Source organism: Prunus mume, linkage group LG7, assembly GCF_029339155.1.
Source record: "Prunus mume cultivar Tortuosa linkage group LG7, ASM2933915v1, whole genome shotgun sequence".
In the NCBI taxonomy this organism is placed as follows: Eukaryota; Viridiplantae; Streptophyta; class Magnoliopsida; order Rosales; family Rosaceae; genus Prunus; species Prunus mume.
This window is the reverse complement of record NC_142704.1, coordinates 3866660-3872659: the sequence shown is the minus strand read 5'-3', so window position 1 is coordinate 3872659 and position 6000 is coordinate 3866660. Positions and strand designations below refer to the sequence as shown.

Sequence of the window (6000 nt, the reverse complement as noted above, 5' to 3'; positions counted from 1 at the left end):
GGTTGTAAACCAGTCCAACTCTACTTGATAAACTATAAAAAGCCTTCCCTACGAGAGTAACATGCATAAGCAATTGAATTGAGCATACTCAATCAGAGAGAGAGGGAGAATAATATCATTGATATGAAGATTTCAATTCCCGTTGTGTTGCTTTTTGTGTGCTCGGCATTGCTGTTCAATGTAGGGTTAGGGTTAGGGAGACATAACCTTAATCTTGATCATGAGGCACATCCGAAGGCAGTCTCACGACTTTGGCTCTACCTTGGGCCGCCTTTGACGCCACCGCCACCACCGGCACCAGCCGCGCAGCTGCCACCACAAATTCCAGCACCGCGAACATGGAAGCCACCAACGCAAGAAGATTATGAAAGATGTTTGGTCATCACTAACTGACATAGACAGATTAGTGGGAGACCTCATTTCTGCACTTTTAACTGGCGATAATAGTCGCATTGGACCAGATTGTTGCGCTGCCATCGATGGAATTGATCAAAATTGTTTTGGCGTGATGGTAGACCAGTTCAACAATAGGTATTATGTTCCTGCCCTTAGACAAAGTTGCGCTGATCAAATTTCTCCACTCAAGGCAAGGCGCCTTCCAAAGCTTAATTAGTTATTTCAATTTGTAGATCATATAGATCATCTAGCTAGGTTGGTTTTGTTTTTGTTTTATTGATTTAGAGGCATGTTTACAGCTTGCTCAATTTGCAATGACTAAATACATATCTTTTTAATTATGTTTATTTTTCATAAATTAGTTAAATGTTGAGTGTTCAATTTGTTGGTTATTGCCCTACACAATTAATTTTCTCATGCAGTCCCGAGGAAAAAGGAAAAAGAAAAGAAGGAACAAATGCAAAAAGGTATATATAATTTTGTATGCATAAAATTATAACATATACAAGAGAAAAATATAACATAAACAAAATGAAACACTAAGGAGGATATTTAGGAAAAATGTTGCCGCTAATTATCATAAATAATCACAGCTTAATTCATCAGTTTTTATTTACAATAAATAATCTATATATGCTCGGGTAGGGATGGAACCGATCGAATTGAGAGCAGGTTAATACCATGAAATTCATTAATAGCATAGATAGAATGATAGCTTAGAAATGGTATGCGATGATAACTGTTGTAATTGATAGAACTTATACATTTACAGGTGAAGGGCTAATAGATACAGGAGTTGATCTTAACTGTATAAATGAGGGAGTGGTACCTACTAGGTATTTTAAGAAAACTACCCAGGTTCTACATACAACCATTAATAGCCAAAGAATGGGAATTCAATTTAAATTGTCTAACACTGCTATGTTCAATCAGGGTATTTGTTTTGAAACTCCTTTTGTTTTGGTGAAAGGTTTAAACCAGTCTCTTATATTAGGAACACCATTCATTAATATGCTTTATACTTTTTTTGTTTCGGAAAAAGGAATTAGAACTGAGGTAGAAGGTCAACCCATAATCTTTAGGTTTTCTCAACCACCAAAACATAAGTATATTAATGAAATTCAAGAAAAAAGAAAAAGGAAAGAAAACTATTTGTACCATTTGAAAGAAGAAATGCATCATAAGAGAATAGAAGAGCAGCTGCAAAATAGCAAGATAAAAGAAAAAATTGATGAAATCCAAAAGATATTCGAGAGTCAAGTTTGTGCTGAAATACCCAATGCCTTCTGGAATAGAAAAAGGCACATAATTGAATTACCCTATGAGCCTGATTTTGATGAAAAGAAAATCCCAACCAAAGCTAGGCCAATTCAAATGAATGCTAGGCTGATGAAAATTTGTAAATCTGAAATACAAGATTTATTAAATAAGAAGTTAATCAGGAAAAGCTCATCTCCTTGGAGTTGTTCCGCTTTTTATGTCGAAAACGCAGTTGAATTAGAAAGAGGAGTACCAAGATTGGTGATAAATTACAAACCTCTAAATAAAGCCTTGAAATGAGTTAGATATCCAATACCTAATAAGAAGGATCTTTTGGATAGACTAAATAAGGCAATCATCTTTTCAAAATTCGACATGAAATCAGGATATTGGCAAATCCAAATCGCCGAAAAGGACAGGTACAAAACAGCTTTTAATGTCCCCTTTGGACATTACGAATGGAACGTTCTACCTTTTGGATTGAAAAATGCTCCTTCTGAATTTCAAAATATTATGAATGATATATTTAATCCTTACACTGCTTTCACCATTGTTTATATTAATGATGTTTTAGTCTATTCTAATTCTTTGGAACAGCACTTTAAACATCAGAATATTTTCTTGAAAGTTGTGAAACATGCAGGATTAGTAGTATCGGCAAAGAAAATGAAACTATTTTCTTCAAAATTTCGCTTTTTGGGACATAATATTAATAAGGGACTAATAGTTCCGACTGATCGAGCAATATCCTTTGCTGATAAGTTCCTTGATGAAATTAGGGACAAGCAACAGTTACAAAGGTTCTTAGGAAGTCTCAATTACATAAAAGATTTTTATAAAGACCTAGCTCATGACTCAAAATTATTATATCAAAGGTTGAAAAAGAACCCAGTTCCTTGGTCTGATGAACACACTAAAGTTGTTAGGAGATTGAAAGTAAAAGTCAAAGAACTTCCTTGTTTAGCTTGAGCCAACCTAGAAGCCTTTAAAATCATAGAAACCGATGCTTCAGAAGTAGGATAGCGGGAATCTTAAAACAGCAAGTTGATAACTCGAAACAATTGGTTAGGTTCACATCTGGAGTCTAGAAACCAACTCAAAAGAACTATTCTACTGTTAAGAAAGAAATGCTAGCCATCGTCCATGCTGTCTCTAAATTTGAAAGTGATCTTTTAAATAAGAATTTTTTTTATAAGAGTGGATTGCAAGGCTGCCAAAGACATTTTGTTTAAGGATGTTAAAAATCTAGAATCTAAATTTTTTTTGCAAGATGGCAGGGAATTCTTTCTGCTTTCGATTTTGATATTGAATTTATAAAATGTGAAACTAATGCACTCTTAGACTTTTTAACTTGAGAATTTTTGCAAGGTAAGAACCAGAAGTTCAAGCCATATGACTCTAAGTAAGAGCTCCTCAGCTCTTATCAAGTCATCCCCTAATAATCCAAGCCTCTGATGACTTCTTCTCCATACAATAAGGGTAAAGAGAAGCAGATCGTTGAAAATCCTTTTCGTGAATATATGAATATGTGGTTGCAATTATTAAAATGAATGATTTAGATAAACACCCAAATTTTCTGGCTGAAAAATATTTAAGGGATAATCTTCCTCCCTTGATTAAGCTTAGAATTTTCTATGAAACTCTTCTACTTGAAACTAAGTCTGTTAACATCGTTCATCGTCATAGGGGTGAAAATGCTAACACCATAGCATTTTCCAAAATTCAAATTTTAAATGTCATTTCTTTGGAAGAATGGGGCCTTAGCCCTGAAAGGGCCAAAAGATTTATTCATCCTGAAATTAGGCCATATTCTTATAATTTCTGGGATTATTAAAGGCATGGGAATATGTGTTATGTTTTCAAAATCAAAATTATTCTCATACTTGGTTTATCCAGTTCAAGCTTAGAGCTTTGAAAGAACTCCCTAATTGGTTCAAGAGCTTTTTTCTGATTTGGGGTCCTACTTTGGAATCCCTTCCTCCTAAAATTAAGGAATCTTTTCAAATGAAATTTTGTAAATGGAATAAAAACCATCATGATCAAAGGACCTTATTCATGTGGTTCATGATAATGTATGAACTACCATGGATATTAAAATGGGAGTATGTTATTTCGGAGGATGTTGATAAAGAATGGACTTATATTCCCAATCTAGTCTGAAGTATCTTAATCAGATGGTGGGATAAATTCACTAGGGATCACCTGGCTCCCATCAAGATCGCCCCAGCTCTTATCCCATCTCCCGATTCTGCTGCTGCTCAGCCTTTGGTCACTTCTTCTGATTTAAGTGTTTCCCAAAGGTTACAACTATTGATAGACCAGCCAGGATCATCATCCTCTAAAGAAGACTTGAAAAAGAAAGTCCTCGAGATTCTTGTTCTGGATGACGAATCTATGGCCTCAGCATCTGCCACCCAACATGAAGATGAGGTGGACCCCTTTGCCAATGAAGACATGCTAGACAATTTCCATCCAGAGCTTTATGGTGGGCCTCAGTAATATTCTGTCTGATATAAGACAACTTGTAAAAACTGTAATTTTATGCTTTAACTTAGATTTCCCTTTTGTAAAAGTGTGCTTTTTCCTTTTTTGGCTGTTTGCGAGAAAGTTCAGCGAATAATCTCAAAGTGAAGATGCCGCTCTACTGTAGGCTGCTTTGTGATTTCTTGTCTTTATTTGACACGACAACAACCTCGAGGCTTTAAAAGGAGGACCTCTCCTTAGTTGCAAGACATCGAAAAAATTATCGCCTCTAGAAATAAACTTTGTACTTTTTGAGTGCTTGAGTGTTTGAGTGTTTTTCTTTCCAAGTGCTGCTTCTGCGAAGCTTCATTAACACTACTGCCCTTCTGCCTTTATGTAAGTTTGCTAAATATTAATGTTATCGTTTATAGTTTCGTTATATTCTTATCCCTAGTTTTGGCTTTGCATGTTTGAATTTCTGATAATTATTTTGTTTATTCTCCACGTCTTCACACTACCTTCCGCGCATAAATTAAAGCAAAATATTGATTAAAAATTTGCTCTTAAGAGGCCTGGTACTAGGGATTCAAATACCATTCCTGTTCCTCCCCAAACACCATACCCAACAGATTTCCCGTACCCGTTTCCATACCCATTTTTTATCCTTTATACTCGACCCATTAAGGTTGAATCCCCCCAAAGATCATTACCCGGGGGAAAATTGCCATCCCTAGTTGGGGAGCTCCACTAGGGTGTTTTAGGTTCATGTTGTTCTTTTAACCCCCCTACAAAAGAAGCAAAAACTTTACATATATTATGCAAAATAATTTTTATTTCGAAAGAAATGACATAAGAAGCTCTCTTGTTTTTAACAAAAATTTAAAATTTAAAATAAAATATAGGTTGTATTTTTATTGAACACAATAACTCATTTAGTCTTTTTTAATTCTAAATAAAAAACGAAATGACATACATGTATGAAGGAGCTAGTGATAATGATGAGAGTGCTACATTTACAAGAGTGTATAAAGCTTTTTAAAGATTAAAAATATGAGCTTCCACGTGGAGTATGGAGTTGTGCTTAATCAATGGGGTCGTCAAGAGGTTGTCCGTCAATCCCTATCGAGTGCTAGAGCACAACTTCATCAGAGTTTTGATTTTTGTAAAATTTCCAATGGTCGTCTTTGCTTCTAATTTTTCAATCATACATGCTTTTGGTTACCATGAATTTCATTTTACAACACAATTCAAACAAAATTACAATTGCATTAATAGAAAAAGACTAATTAGTTAAAAGTAGAAGCAAAGATGATCTATGAATGTAAATTTAAAAAAATTGATGAAAGGGCCCAACCGGGTTCGAACCGGTGACCTCTTGATCTGCAGTCAAATGCTCTACCACTGAGCTATGGACCCAAATGTTGATAATGTTCCCCCGCAAAGACTATAACTACACATACGGGTGATTTCAAAAAGTAGCTAGCTTTTCATTTTTTCTTTATATAAATAATTTTAATTAAATGTTCCTCTATAATTATGAATTCCAATCATATTTCTATTTAAAAGATTGTCTATATATTTCGTTCCCATATATTAATGGCTTCAATGGCGTCATGTGACAAGATGTATCCCAAAAATGTTTCTTCCTTGGAAGCCATTACAATACTTGCTTGCAAACCTAGCAGTGAAATGGTCCAAAATAACTATTTTTCACAACTTATATTCTAAAATAGCCCCTTTTGTATTAAAGAGATTGTTTGGGACAATGACTATTATAGAATAAAAATTGTGTGATCATAAGTATAGCCGCGTGGCTATACTATTTTTAATTTTATTTTTAAGTATAGCCGAGCGGCTATACATTTTAAATAGTATACCCGC

At 34.6% G+C, this 6000-nt stretch overlaps 1 non-coding gene across 1 annotated transcript; it reads right to left on the bottom strand.

The window, feature by feature from the left end:
* Positions 1-5463: 5463 nt before the first annotated feature.
* TRNAC-GCA (transfer RNA cysteine (anticodon GCA)) lies at positions 5464-5535 on the bottom strand. The gene has a single exon. It is a non-coding gene; the product is annotated as a tRNA-Cys (tRNA).
* Between the last annotated feature and the right edge of the window lie 465 nt (positions 5536-6000).